Consider the following 14,947-nt stretch of genomic DNA (forward strand, 5'->3'; position numbering starts at 1 on the left):
AGGAGGGGTTGTGGGGCCCTGGCCCCTCCAACATGTAGCTGTATCTGTTAGGTGAGCCCCACGCAGGTGTTCCTGCTCTAGGGATCTACCAGGGATGTGTGCTCCCAGCACATGTCTGGCTCTGTGCCCTGCTGTGCTCATGGGATGGTGCCATTCCAGCATATGACCAGGGCAGGGGGAAGGGGATGGGCAGCTGGCTAGATGCACTGTGCTGAGGGCCTGGATTCCATCTCTGAGCTGTCGCATGCATCACAACTTCACATGACTGAGGAGTGGCAGAGCCTGGCAGACAAGAAACTTCCCTAGTACAGCTGACTTCTGAGCTTTGTGTCACCATGTCTCTTGGACAATTTTTTCTCTGCACTTCCATTCCCATCTGCAATGTGGGGAAGATCTTTCCTTCTCCTCTCAACAGTCATTGAGATAGATGACTGCAATGGTCTCTGTGAGTGACTGGGACCTCAGAGTCTGCATAATTCAGGGTAAGTCCTTAAGTCCTTGTTGCGCTATAAATCAAATTTCTGCTCTTCCCCTGCTACAGGAGCAGTGCAGGTGGGAAAAGGATTGGCTTGCTGATGTACTCAGGGAAGCCTTAAACCCTTTACCAGAAAAATGTGTGAGACAGCCACAGTGCGCTGATTGTTTGTGCTAAGGAATCAGCAGCTGGGAGCTCCCTGATGGCTATGGACTTCAGCTCCCTTCTAATGGGAGAAAAAAATGGGTGCATGAATTGCCACTTACTCTCTCTAAAAAGCAGTAGTCTTGCCCAGAACTTTATATATTTGAAAGAAAAAGAGGTCCACAGTTATTACCAGTGCCTCCATTTTACCAAAGGGGCACTTTCCCAAAGGGGGAAAATATTTTGCAGTCTTGTTTGTGTTTCACTCCTGGCCCTTCACAAACCATCAGCACCAGCTAGACTTAGACAGTATGAACAGAGCAATTGGAGCTACTCTTTGGTGGACAGCAGCATGGCAAAATGCCTCATTCCTTCACTCAGGGTGGCACATACTATTTTTTGACAGGTATGCTAAAATATCACTTCATTTCCATTCTCTCTGCCATGATGGAGAGAACAAACAAACAGAGGTTTTGTGCTTGGATTGTTAAATTTTCATGGCAATTTAGCAAGGATGGTTGAGAGTCATTTTCCAGCTAATTTCAGTTCCTTTGCTCTGCTCCTGAGCTGCAGGGCCTGGGCTGCAAATGTGACAGCAGGGAGCTGTTTGCTGCTTAGTGTCTTGTCATGGAGTAAAGCTGACCTGAGAAACGTTGTTATCAGCTTTCAGTAAGAAATCATGATGTTAACTGTGGTCCTAAAATCTTTCCCTAATAGAATGATCATCTTACATTTATCCCAGCAATTACAGCAACAGATAGCTCATGCAGCTAGAGAACATGCACATTCTGCAGGAAAAAGAGAGCACATATTTACATGGATAATGAGAATTAATGTTAATTTGTGTTTTTGAAGGTAATTCTTCCTTTGGAGATTATCTAGCTTTTAGAAGTTGGCACTCATTCTCCCATGAGACAGGATCTCCCACATCTGCCTGATGGGTGGATGTCTTGCCAGTCCCTCTGATGCATCTGGCTTTTGTCATTGTAGGAACCAGGAGGCAGGTCTGGTCCAGTGCCAGGGTGGATTTGTATTGAAGGTCTGATATTTTAATTAGTATTTTTGAGGATGTCTGCAAGGGGCTTTTACCAGTACATGCCCATTCCTATGCATCAGGTCTAGGTGGGCCCCTGGATCCCAGCCTACGCTTGATCCCCAAGTCCTCCTGATTTGTGGCTGTGTACGATATGAGCTACTAAGCCATCATGATGTGTGTGTCAGGGTGTGATTTTTTTGCTCATAGACACTGGCAGCACGCATTTCAGATCTAGCACGTGTAGCTCAAAGGCTCAGCAGGGAACACGAACAGAGCATGTATGGCTCCACAGTGGGGATGCTGGAGCTGCTGCCGGGGAGCTTGTGTTTCAGGAACACAGAGAGATCTGCAGAGCTTTTGCAAGGCATTTTCCAACATGTTTTGCAGCACTGGCTAAAGAGCTTTCCAGCCTGCTCCAGCCCTTACAGCACTGCAAAACACAGTCCTTGAATCAAGACAGCTTACTGTCTGCTTTCCGTATCACCAGCCATTAACCTTTCTCTTCTTCCCAAATAAATTAATGTGTCTGCAGGGCTTTTGGAGCTGGTGAGCAAGCCCAGCCAGTGCTGACAAATGGGCTGGGAAAGCAAAAAGCCAGGTGGTACTGTAGAAGAGTGTGGCAGCCTGAACTCTCCGAATCTCACCTGGCCACTGGGTGATTTATCAGCTTGAAGGATCAGTGCCTACAACCGAGCAGATGTGGCTGCCCATAAAAGTGCCTGGGCTGCCATCCCTGGCACATATGAAGGGCTGGTATTGGTGCCTCTGCTGCCCAGGTGGACAAAGTGGCAAAGGTTGAGAATGGGTCTTATGTGCAAGCCACCATGGGAGAGCTCCAAAGCTAAGGGGGCAGGATGGATTTCCCAGTGCTCCCACAAGCCAAAACAGCTGGTTTATGCAAAGCAGAAATCAACATTTCTGTGTTGACACTTCTGTCTGGCCCAGGTCTCATGCATAACAACCTCAGTTTTAGACAGCATGTTAGGACTGACTGACCAATCAGACTGATCTGAGGACACAGTACCCAGCATGGACCCAGGGAGCCTTGTATGCTGCAAGGCCTAGAGGACTGCAGAGGTTCTGGGGATGAAGGTGACAGATTCCAGGCTTTTGCACTTTCTTGCACTTCTGGGTGGTTGCAGTGGCCTGGTAAGGATTTGTTCTTGATAGTGTCCCACAAGCAGATATTATCAGGGATGGACTGAACAGAGCCAGACACTGTCTTCACAGAGGACTGTGTTGGCTGCTTCAGACAAGCAGGGCTTCTCTGTGCACAGCTCCACAGAAGAGCATAGGGATTGCCAGCTATCCTCTGGAGAGCCTGACATGTGGGTACTGTTCAGTTCTCTGCTCTACAAAGCATCTCTCATTCACTATACTCTCTCCCACATACTGTGGCCACATACCCTTTGGGGGCCTACCTGTGACCACTAGATATGTCTGTAGCCTCAGAACAAAACTACCTTGTGAGTGCCCTGTATCATCTTCAGCAGAAAATCTGCTAGCTCTATCCACTTGCAAAGGCCACAAAGTTTAGCCTGATCTTGCTGGTCTTGTTGGCTTTGCATGAGACATACCCAACGTATAGATTAGGTCCCCCTGGACCTGGCTGGCCATTGGCACTGGGGATGCCCAGCCCTCCTCACAGTGGAAAAAAGAGAGAAAGCATGCTGAAAAGCATCCAGTTGCCACCTGCCAGCACTGACAGGTGGTCCTGGCACCATCTGGGTGCTATGGCAGCTTTACATCTTGGCTAGGCTCGCTATCCAGCTCTAGCATCTGAGAAGAGAGATCAGAAAGGGCCGGATCCAGACAAGTGCTGAGTATCTGCATCTCTCCTTCAAACCAGCTAACTGGAGCATGCACCCGAGTCCGGGGCCACTGTGACTGCTGCCAGCACTGGTGGTCACCAGGCCCTCACCAAAGGCATTTGAAGAAGGACCAGGGAGCAAGAAAGGCTTCTCCTGTACCTCCTTGCCCTGCCTGCACACACCTCTGCTTACCCTCCCCCATGCCAAGGATGAACGCAGTAGCATCAGCCTTTTTGCTCCTTCCAAAAGTGTGCTTTGGATGGGAACCCCCCGATGGGGTGAAACCTCTTTGGCTCCAGTCCTTCCACCCTCCACCTTCCTTCCAGCCCTGGGAATTAGCTTTCCAAAGCATGTCTCTGACATCTGCTCGAATGTGCTGCTGGTGATGGGAATCCCCTGGCTGAGGCCAATCTCCACTCAGGAAGCAGGGCTTTGCTCTAGCTCAGCAGGTGCAGCAAATGCTGAGGACACCTGGCCACAGTGGCCTTGGTTCTGCACAGGGCAGGGATGTAGGGGGCCAAGAGAGATTGCAGGTGCTGTGGGATGCTCTGGCTTGGGAGACACATCCCAGGCTATGCAGATTTGGCACATGGGACAAGCTGCCCCATGAGTCTGATCCCTCCTCTTGACTTTTGATCCTGTTATCCAGCTTCAGTCAAAGCTGGTAGAGGGCTGGAGGTCTCAGTAGGATGAAGTTCATAGAAATGTCTTGAAAACAGGTTAGAAGAGAGAGTATGTGAGTGATCCCTCTGCAAGAAAGGTGGTGGCATGTACTCAAGACTTATTAGACACCAGTAAAACCACTTGGGAACAGCCCTGTACACCCAAATCCTCTGCTAATGGCAGGTCCTCTGCCACTGCTGATGGATGACATGGGAAAACAGTGGGATGTGGGAGCTGCAGGTTCTGGAGACTGTTAGGAGAAACAGTCCAAGAATTGTGAGGGTACAGTGGGGAACTAAGCCTCAGCCCTGACCCTATGCATGAAAATATTCCCATGTCCCTGAGCTGGCTCAGGAGAGTCAGCAAGTGCAGGCCTGGAGCACAGAAAGACTTGCAATGAGCTTGTGACCAATGAAGTATCCTTCTAACTGGATCAGAAAATGCCTTGTAGCTGCAAGCACGGGCCTCAATCTTATGTGGCTGTGAGAGGCTCCTGTTGAGTGTGAATGCCCTTGGCAGGGGTTGGTTGTGCACAGCCCTTTTTTTCCCCAAATATAATTGGTAATCTCATATGTAATGAGAAATAACAAGGCTAGGATCTTGTTTTGTGTAAGAAACCTGGGCCAAACAAATTGGCTGTGGAGTCCTTTGCAGTCCTTTTGTGGAATGCAGGGAGACGAGCACTTGAAGCCCTGCAACCCCAAGAAGAGGCTGCCTGGTGCAAGCCTGTCCCACGGTTCCTGTGCCCTTAGTGGCATGGCAGGGAGAAGCTCACACTAGGAGTTGCTATGGAGGGTGATAAGAGTCCAGGGAGGCAGAAATTCAGGACAAAAGAGAATTTGATTCCTCAGCCCCGGTTTCTCTCATTGCCTCAGTTGTATGCAGGCTCTGGTCCAGTCCACACACTGCCCTCCCACACCCAATGGCATCAGTGGGTACAAGAGCCACAAGCCTCACTGGGGCATTAGCTGCTAATCCTCCAGTGGAAGAGTCGGCTGTAATCTAGCAGTATTTTCTCAGGTTTTTCTTATTAACTTCTCTCAGACTGCCAGATGCTACTGACCACCATGTCCGATGGGGATGGACTGTCCTCTCCATGCATTTCCCAGCCATTTCATAGGGTAAAGTGCACCATAGTGGGAAGCTTTCAGGCCAACTGGGTTATGCTGGGTCTCAGTTCAGAGAAGCCCCCCAGGCTGGCTCATCCTTGGCAATCAGAGAGGTTGGACCATTGGGGAGCCAGCCCTGAGTGACAGAAGAGGAAAAGTATGAGACAGAAGCGGTGGCTTCCCTGTTTAGTGAGGCTGCAGAGGGTTCTGGCTTCTGGCACTAAGCAACTTCCTAAAATAGCATCAGTGGCCCAGCTTTCTCCCTGAGTCTTCATGGAAATTCATGGTCTCCTTCCAATATAGGAAAGCAGAACTGGGCTGTGAAAATCAAGAGAAGGTGGCCCCAGGAATAAGAAGACAATAGCTTTCTTAGTGGAAAGGAAAAGACAATTAGCTGCTTGGTAGGGAGTCCTGTTCTCTGGGCAGAACACTTACCCCTGTGCAATGGGCCAAGGCTTTCCTGCTGCCCACGGGCACTGGTAGCAGCCAGGACAGCAGGAAAGCTGGCTGTAGAGAGTGCTGCATGGGACCAGGCAGGTCTGCAGAATGGGATGCAGGAGCCCTCCCTTGCTTTGGAGAATCTCTCTCCTACACACCCACTCTTCTGGGCTTCCTCTAGTTTGTGGTGGGCCAAAACAGGCTGCAGTCTGTGCGGAGACTGCTTATCACACCCTTACCGGGGACAGAGGCATTGCACTTTCCTTAGCTGTGTTTGTGCCTGATTTCTCCTGTGCAGATCTTTTTCTACCAGCCCATGGCCTCTTGTGTGCTCTCTACCTTTCAAGACTTGCTCCGGTATCCATGGACCACTTCTCTACTGCTATTGTGCATCACCTGAGGTGCCTCTCTCCACCACAGGCCAGAGACGGGCTAGTGCTCAATGTCTTGTGCTTTTTACTGTCATTTTGACAGGCTTTTAGTGCTGCCAGCACAAACCCTCTGTGCTATCTGTACCTGCCAAATAAAGAACAGTGCGAGAGATGGCCTCACCGGCTGCTGGCCCCAACCAGACAGCCAGGCAAGTGGGTTCTGTCAGCTGGCTTGGCTTGGGCCTGCCCAGTGTGAAGTGGCAGGGGGAGACACTCTAACTGAGGGCCCTGCTTCCATAGTACAGGATAAGCCCAGCCTGCTGAGCAGCCTGTCTAAGGGCAAACAAAGGATCTGCCATGCCACTCAGCACCAGTGAGCCAAGTGTCTTTTTCCAGGGAGAGTGGCCTGACCTCTAGGACCAACAGTCTAAACATATGTCATCTACATATATGATGATACAAGTATGCCATGTGTTTAGCAGAATGCACAGGGGTCCAGGGCTCTGTGCTGGTGGTGTTGACCACACAGCTGCAGCAACAAGGTCTCTCTTCAWCCTCTGGCCCTTTACTCAGTGTGAAGCAAGCATATGGGCTCTGACTTCTGCCTCTTCAGGAGCATGTGTGTGCACATGCAGTCACCCCCGGGGGGGATAGTGATGTGCTGAGGAGAGACTGTCTGCTGCCAGTCCTGCCAGAGAGAAGGCAAAGCACAATGACAGGCAGATCTTCCAGAGTCCCCAGAAGTCAGTATGGAGGAGCTGGCATCACTCAAAGGGAAAGCACATATCTTAGTATCTTCTCTCTTCCCTATGCACATTTGCTCCTGCCTATGTTCCTGCTGCCTGTGACCAGGACCTGGCAAAATCTGCCCTGCCCACCATGTGCTCTGCGCTTCAGGTCCAGGCTGAAGAGGATCAGGTGGTACCTTGTGGAGATACTGCTGGAGCAGCCATGATGGGAGCAGATTAATTAGAAATACATCCTCTCCTTCTCCCCAAAAGAAACTTGGGCTCTATCTAATCTAATCTTATCTACGTAATCTCACTCTGCTATGGCAACCTTCACAGCACAAGGGCTGTAAGCAGCTTAGTGCCTCTCCTGGAAAACAGGATGAATCTTGAGTCTTCTCCATGGGGATCAAACAAGCAGAAAGCTCAGGAGGCCTGCTGAAGTGCTTGCTGGTAAAAAGGCTTCTTTTGCCAACAGGTTTCTGGATGCTGATGCAGGTTGCACTGCCGTTCTCCTCAAAGACCTCCACAGTGCTCTACCCAGGGTTTTCCAATGCCTACCACCTGTTGATGACCAGCAGTGTGATTGTGGTTATTGGAGAAATGTGGGAAATCTGGCCCTCTTTATTCAGGGAAAATTGGAACCCTCCCACTACACTTTGAGCACTGATCTCCAAGGTTTGAGTTGCTAATCAATGCAAAGTCTCTGGGTTAATTTATGGCATGTACACTGGGATCTTTGGAGGTAGATGGGAATTATACAAATGCTGCACCCAAGCCCATAAGCTGATACCCAGACTTCAGTCCAGACTGTTTAGGACCAAATGTGGCTTCAGCAGAGGTTTTGAAAGCTGCTCAGCCCTCCCCATGTGCTGATCCCAGGACTAAATCCTTCCTGATTGTCCCTGGCAATTTGTTGCAGAATAGCTCTCACAAGAAAGCTGGTAAGATTGAGTGGCAGTCTGAGCGGCAAGTTTTCATGAATCCTTAATTCAGAGATGTCAGAAAACATCCCAGGAAAATACTGACAGTAACTATGGGGTATGCTAATTGCTTTGAAGATAGTGGAGAGAAGCCTCTGCTCCTTGTGACCCACATCCCTAGAAAAACTTCCCTGTTCCTCTGCAGCACCAGGGAAGAAGCTTGTGCCCACCTCTTAGCTAACTTCAGCCCAAGTCTGGAGCAGAGACTCATAGGAATCTTTGGTAAAGGAAGCATCATTCTCTCTGTGGCCATCCTGAATGAAAATTGAGTCACAAATGTTTCTTAAAATCACAATAGTTTCTGACATTATATATGAAGTTCAAAGATGTTCAGAAGATGGCAGCAAGTGCAGTTAGGAAAGAAAAAACTGCCTGGCAGTGGGAGATTAAAGTACTTCAGCCTGGTGGGTATCTCCATGAGAAAGGCCAGGGGTGCAAGTGGGGGCCATAGGAACTGGCATGGGGAGAGGCTTGTGCATAATAGAGTGTGTTTTAAGCAGACACGTGTGTAGCAAGATCAGGTGGCTGGAAATGGAAGGTACTCAAATTATGGCTAAGATACTGTTCAAAAAGAGGAGGTTCAGATAGCCAGGTGATTATAATAGTCCCATCTGATTCGGTGCCTTTTCCATCTGTACAGGTCCTTAGCTCATTCTTGACCCTGTGAGTCCTCTTGATTTGTTTCCTGATTTTTCAGCCTTTAGGTGTCATATTTTCTGGGTTTTTTTCTGTATCCAGAAATGTTAGAAGCTGAGATTTTCACAAGATCACCTGGCTCTGAGATTTGGGACTTTGGTGGCTATAACTGCTCATCTGAGATCCAGAAGAGATGGCTTTTTGTTTTTTGGTGTCCCTTTTATGCCTGGGATTCTTAATAGAAAAATTCATACAGTCTCAAAATGTTTACATTGATAAGTAATAGCTTGGGAAGCATTAGATATTAAGCACCACAAAGTCAATTTCTTGAGCAGAAATAGCATTTTCTGCTGGTCCAATCCCCTGAGTCAGCACTCCTGCTGCAATGCAGTAATTAACATTGCACTCTCCTCTGTGGCTCCCCAAAGCAGAGCAATTTAGGACAGAGTCAAGTCCAGTGTTAAGGAGCATCCATCTAACTAGGGCAGCCAAGGGATATGGGAGCTATGTGAGAGGAACGAGATGCTTCTTTAGGACAGGTGTTAGCAGCAGGTACTCTCACATGGGTCTAACCTTCTGGGTGTGAGATTTTTAGCAGCATAGGGATTGGGTTAAGGAAGCAAACACAAATGTGTCCACTCCCCAGTTTATGCCTTATTCTTCATCTTTGCCTGCTTTCTCTTTCTTTGGTGCCAAGTGTTTCTGCTAGGTGGGTCTCAGCTGTAGCTATCTGTGGGGCAGGCTAGTGTCAGACTGATTTTATTCAATCCCTACCATTCTCAAGATGGCAGTTAATTGAGCTGTCAGAGCCTTTCCTTTAATCAGAGCATGTCAGACCTATGCCAGGGGCTTCCCTCATGAGAACAGATACTTTCCTAACAGCCTCAGGGCAGAATGACACAGGATGCCCCATGCCCACAGTGTGGTGAGTGAGGTCTAGGACAGAACCACAGACTTGCTAGGTTCCTGAACAGGGAACCTAGTCCTAAATGGGACTGATGCTCTCCAGGGTCTCCAGGATCACATCTAGCTACTTCATGAAAAAAGCCTAATTAACGAAGGAGAGAAACCTGCAGCTCTCTGGCCTACATAGGGTAGGACATGCACAGAGGGCAGGGGCTGCAGCTGACAGCAGAACCTGCCTGGCCCTTCCTCATTACCCTCATAATTCACACAAAAAGGAGTAATAGGTGTGGTTTGCTCTGGTTGCCAATGTTGTTTCTGTCTTTGCTGGTGGCTCCTGACCCCATCACTGACTCATTGGGGAACCTCATATCCCCCTGTGGTCTGCTGAGATGCTGGTAGTGAAAATACTTTCTTACTTTGCATTCCCTTTGAGCTCTGCTACACACTAATCCCACTCCAGGTCTCAGTTTGCCTGCCTGTAAAATGGACAAATATTCCCTCCTCTCTGTCTCCCAGAGATACCACAGTTATTTGCACTACCACCCCTGCAAGGTGTCAAGATGAGATGTGTTGTAACCATTACGTGGATCATAAATTTCTCCTAGTTAATTAAGAAGATGCATTTCCTGCCCCTTATATTCTCAGTTCTCCATGGTGGACATAACCTAGTGACAAACTTCACATCAAGATAGGCAAGCATAGACAACATTATGGTACTTGGTCCTGTTACATGGGAAGCAGAGGATGAAGACTGTGGGAGGCCTGCTCAGCTTCCCAAGATTTCAAAGCTTCAAAATACATAGAGGGGACAATGAGGGATTGATCGAGTATCTCTGATGACACCTCAGTCCCAGGGACATCTTTGAGCTTTGAGGGAAATTAGTGTGATAAGATGTCCCACTCAAACAGCCTGGAGGAAATGGCACAGTTTGGGGCACTGCATGGGTACCAAGAGCTAGAAATGTTTTCTTGAACATAAACATTTGCCTGGAGCTCCTGGAGGTGAAGCAGCTCCGAGCTGACCAGTATCTTCACATTATCCAAAAAGCATGAAAGGCAGAAAGCACCTAGAAGGGCAACACAGGGAGTTGTGCCCCTCCTTGTGCAGGGCTGGCTATTTCTGCTATCCCTTCTCAGCCCTGGGCTGCCTGGCTCCAGGAGTGAACTGCCCTGTGCCTTGCCAAGAGTGCGCATTCACCAAGGATGAGGAGATGAGTAGTGCCTCACTGCTCCCAACTGGCAGCTGGCCCCCAGAACTGCACAAAAGGCCTTTTCATACCCTGCATAAACAAGCGAGAGTCATGAAGGGCTGTTATCACAGAGCATCAATGCTAGCAGCAGCTCAAGTGGGGATTTCCAAAATAACCTCCTCCCCAAAACACACAGGCATGCAATGTGGAAGGCTGGGCTCAGTCTCCCCTGCCCAACTTGGGCCCAGATAAAGAGCTTTCTGCACACCTCTCTTTCTGTGCTATTGGGTTCAATGTAATTGAAGGTTTGGGGTGTACTTAGCTCCTCTGCTGGCCTAGGAAAGCTAGGAGCTGTCTCAAAGGCAGGGTTTTACCCTTGCCTCTTGCAGTGCCTCCTGATGGGAAAGGCAGAGCTGAGACTGCACAAGCATGGGTGAATGTGTCTGTATGTGCATGGATGTGAGGGGGCCAGAGGGTTGGACGCACATATGTGCATGCTCACCTTGTGTTGAAAGTCAGGAATAATAAAACCACAGCTGAACTTTTGAGGCATCATTGTGTTTAGCAGGTCTGATGGATATTTTGCAGTAATTATTAATAACCAGAGAAGTGCTTCCCTAACAGTGATATTCCAAGGGCTAATTAATAAAGTTTGCTCTGCGCTTGGAAGGTGCTAAGCACTAGCAGTTATTATTTCCAAGAGGGAAATTAGTGTGATAAGAAGAGAGGTTAATAAAGGATGGTGCAGCTAGGGAGAGGACTTGTTATCTTTGATTTCTGCTAGACAAGGACTCAGATCCGTGCTCAGGCACTCTATAGACTTGGTGAGAAAAGGAAAATGTCTGGTAAGAAATGCATCAGAAAACAAGAACAGGATTGGGACCCACAATTTGACTCCCTACTGTATACTGATAAAAAGTGGGAGTAATTCCACAGGACTGCATTTACTTTGGAAAGGGAAAAATTAGCCTGAGGGTGTGAAGGGAAATGGGAAGGCTGGAAGAGCCAGAGCAGCTAGGGTGCTGTACTGAGGAGATGCCATTCTCTTTAGCAGGCTCTTCATTGGAGCAGGTTTCCACGCAAAAACAGAGTCGAGACTTACTACTTCATAAAGCTAAACATAAATTGTAAGGGGAGAACTTGCTGGAATATGAAGAACATGGAGGCCCTCAAGGAGATCTTGTAAGAGCGCAGTGACCGAACCTGTCCCATCACTGAAACATCAAATGTCTGCAAGCCCTTGCAATTTCTGCCAGTCTTTGTTTATTTGTATTCACGTTTGTTTTTTCTGATGTTGTTGTTCCAAGTTGATTCTGGTCGAGTGGGAATCCGGCCAGGAGATTGTCACTTGAGTTGCAAAGGCATAACCTGACTCCCAAGAGAGGGGTCTGATGGGGTCTCTGATGGAGCTGCTGGACAGCAGAGAACACAGCCTGCAGCCTCCTGGTGGCCAGCCCTAGCCCCAGCTGGCCACTCTGGCAAAGTCCACCATTTACACCACTGTTGCAGGAGGCTTAAAGACTTCCCTTGTGCACAGCTGGGTAATAAAGGCCTCCAGTATCCTAAGCGCAGATGGAGAGGCCGTTCCATCCGGCTGCGTAATAGCTGTACAATATTTAATAAAAGCTCTGTTCTGATGAATAGGTAACTCTTCTCAAAACGCATTTGATTTAGCTGAAGAAATAACTTTTTAAGCGAAGAGCTGAAAGCTGAAAATGTACAGAAAACTGAACAAATGGCAGTTGCTTTGAATTTGTTTTTTCAGTTAAGCCTCACCAAAACCTCATAAAGTTTGTTTTGCTCACTATTTTGTTGGGGAATTAGAAGGTCTTATTCTCCTGTCCCACCACCCCACCTGTAATGTGTGGCCTGCCACACATCTACTAAGCAGGTTAGTTGCTGGCTATCTCCACAACTCCAATGATGTCAGCTGGAATCTGCTGTGATGGAGTGATCCACAGCTAATTAGAGATTATTTTGTAAATTAAGCTCTTCTTTTCCTTGTTTCAGTGGAAAGAAAATTGCATGGTCATGTGTGTGCACAGAATTCATTTTCCATGTCTTCAGGATTGTTGAAGAGTTTCAGGTTGCAGCTTCCTGGTAAATGGAAGATAATCCAGGCTGGTGGACCATTTGCACCAAAGCAAGATGGGGAGCAAAGGAATCATCAGAGACATTTGTTCTACCCATTCCAACAGCCTGGATCTTTGCCTTGGCAGGAGGAATGCACACTGGGATGTTTACTAGGGAACTACATAGAAGATATCTGTGCTCATAACTATGCTAATGAGGTCACCCACTGACTAATTTGAAAATCCAAACTCACTTTTAACAGATTTCCTAAGTAAGTTACCTGTTTAGGTGAGGTTCTGTTATACCCTAAAGAAATCATTACTTTTCCATTGGACAATCTAAAAGATTAAAACAGACAGTAATAGTCCTTGGGACTATGCGTACCCAACTACAACAGAGCATATTTTCAGCAACAATAAGGTGCAATTCCTTTTCCGTAGAAGTTTTCCAGACATTCAGCAAAGCGTACCAAACAGCAGCCATCCCTGGGGTGAGGTATAGCACCTATAGAACAGCGCATGGTAACACTGCACAGCAGTGGAGGGCTGGAGGTGAAAACCATGTCTGCAAGGGGAATCTGATAAGCCAGTTGAAATGTCTTTTATTTGTAAATGAATGCCCTCTCTCAAGCTTGGCTCTGATGCAGGGATTTTTTTTTTTCCATGAGGTTTCTGCTATTTACCCAACTTTCCAGCTGGGCTTCACCGAGGCACAAAGAGGCAGAACTTGCCTGAGTTTGTACAGTGAGTCAACAGCTCAGCAGGGGATTAGAGCCCACAATCCTGCTGGCATTGCTGCCTTGGCTCTGACCACTGGACCATGCAGCCTCATTTTGTTCCTGATACTCTTTGCTGGTATGTGGTTTGTCAGGAAAAAACCTCAGTGTGGCTAATAAAGAGGCATTTTCTAAAGCAGTAAAATAAGCCTGCTTCGTTCCAGCATGTACTGGTGGCTGTGGTAGAAGGGGTCAGAATCGGAGTGTGTGGCTCCTCCTAGCATTCGCTGAAACAGCAGATTTCCTGAAGGTTTGGCGGAGAAGTGCTGCCGAGTGGTAGCATGGCTTGTATCCGTCCAAAAGCAGCATGCCCACACACAGACCTCCGGACACCCCATTGCTGCTGGCCAAGGGACCGCTCCAACACTTGTGCTATGGCTCTGGGGTGAAGGTAGGTACGCTGCCATGGTGAGACACCACGACAAGCTATTGAGCCCTGAGGCCAGCTCTGACTTGCGAAGAAACAGACAGCAAAGGCAGTCATGGCACGCCTTTCCTGCTCCCCTCCTTGCTATGAAGAAGCTTCTTCTGCTTCCCAGGGCAGTGAAATGCTGCAGATAACCACCTTCTTCCTTGCCCTGAAGGCTGTACAGGCTCTGCCCCACTCCAGCTCTTCTGGTGACTTGCCCTTCCAGGTGCCCCTAGCAGACCTGCATGCTTTAATTGTAACTTCAAAGGATCAATACAGTTACTAATGGCAATATATGATTGGATAACATAAAAAAAGCAAAAGCCATGTAAGGAAATCCGGGAGCCTGACACACTCTGCTTGAAGCCCTATGTGATCTAGCTAGAACCGAGTGCAGCAAGCGCGTATCAGCCTTTGATAACAAATCAGGACCAGTCACAGGCTCTGGGAAAAAGGAAACCAGATCCAGTGGTAACATGTGCAACACATCACTTCTGTTCTTCTCTCCTAAGCATCTGCTTGGCATAGAGAGTTGGGTTGTGACTACTTCTGAGTTCCCCAGAAGGTTCTCTGATGGCCTATAGCATGCCATTGATGGAGACTGGTGTCCTATGCATGCGTGTGCCAGGGGCAATTGCCCATGGCCCCCCTTATTAACTACATCTCCTGCAGGCAGCTACCTATCCTGACACCCTCAAAATATAAAACTCAAATTGCATGTACTGAGGTCACCTAGGACCTTGCTTACGGTGCCCTTGTAGCAGCTGCTGTATAAACACCACACTAAAGTCCTGCAGGACGTAGCACATAGCGGGGGGGGGGGGGGGGGAGGGGGGATGGAGGGGTAGCGAAGGGGCACTGCAGCCAGGCAGGACCATGCAAGCTCCAGGAGAGTTGTGCACGCTACCTGGAAGTGCCAAAAAATCTTCCCCAAACTTCCTCCCTGAATGAAGCTAAGCTCCTTCCTTACGGAAACAGATCTCAGTCTGGGCCCGCAATGCGCGGGGTGCGGCAGGAACGACTGGGAGCTCCGCCGAGGCTTACAAGGGAGCGGAGCCGGCGGGAGGCAGGGCGGCCACGCAGCCGCCGCGCACCCTGCGTCCCCGTGGAGCCGTCCCGCGGCTCGCCGCCCTGCCTAGCCCGGCCGCAGGCTCTGCGCGGGATGGCGCGGCGGAACCTCCCGCGCCGGGGCCCGCCCGA

General features: G+C 48.8%; 1 protein-coding gene across 2 annotated transcripts in view; it reads left to right on the plus strand.

The window, feature by feature from the left end:
• The first annotated feature begins 349 nt into the window (after positions 1 to 349).
• Positions 350 to 14,947, plus strand: part of EPB41L1 (erythrocyte membrane protein band 4.1 like 1) — a 106,481-nt gene continuing 91,883 nt past the window's right edge. For both annotated transcript variants that reach the window (XM_085302592.1, XM_085302597.1), the window contains exon 1: positions 350 to 482. The gene's annotated coding sequence lies outside the window, so the exon portion shown is untranslated. The remainder of the gene's footprint in view (positions 483 to 14,947) is intronic.

This window comes from Rhea americana, unplaced genomic scaffold (genome assembly GCF_003343005.1).
Source record: "Rhea americana isolate MKP2758 unplaced genomic scaffold, rheAme1 scaffold_190, whole genome shotgun sequence".
Lineage (NCBI taxonomy): Eukaryota > Metazoa > Chordata > Aves > Rheiformes > Rheidae > Rhea > Rhea americana.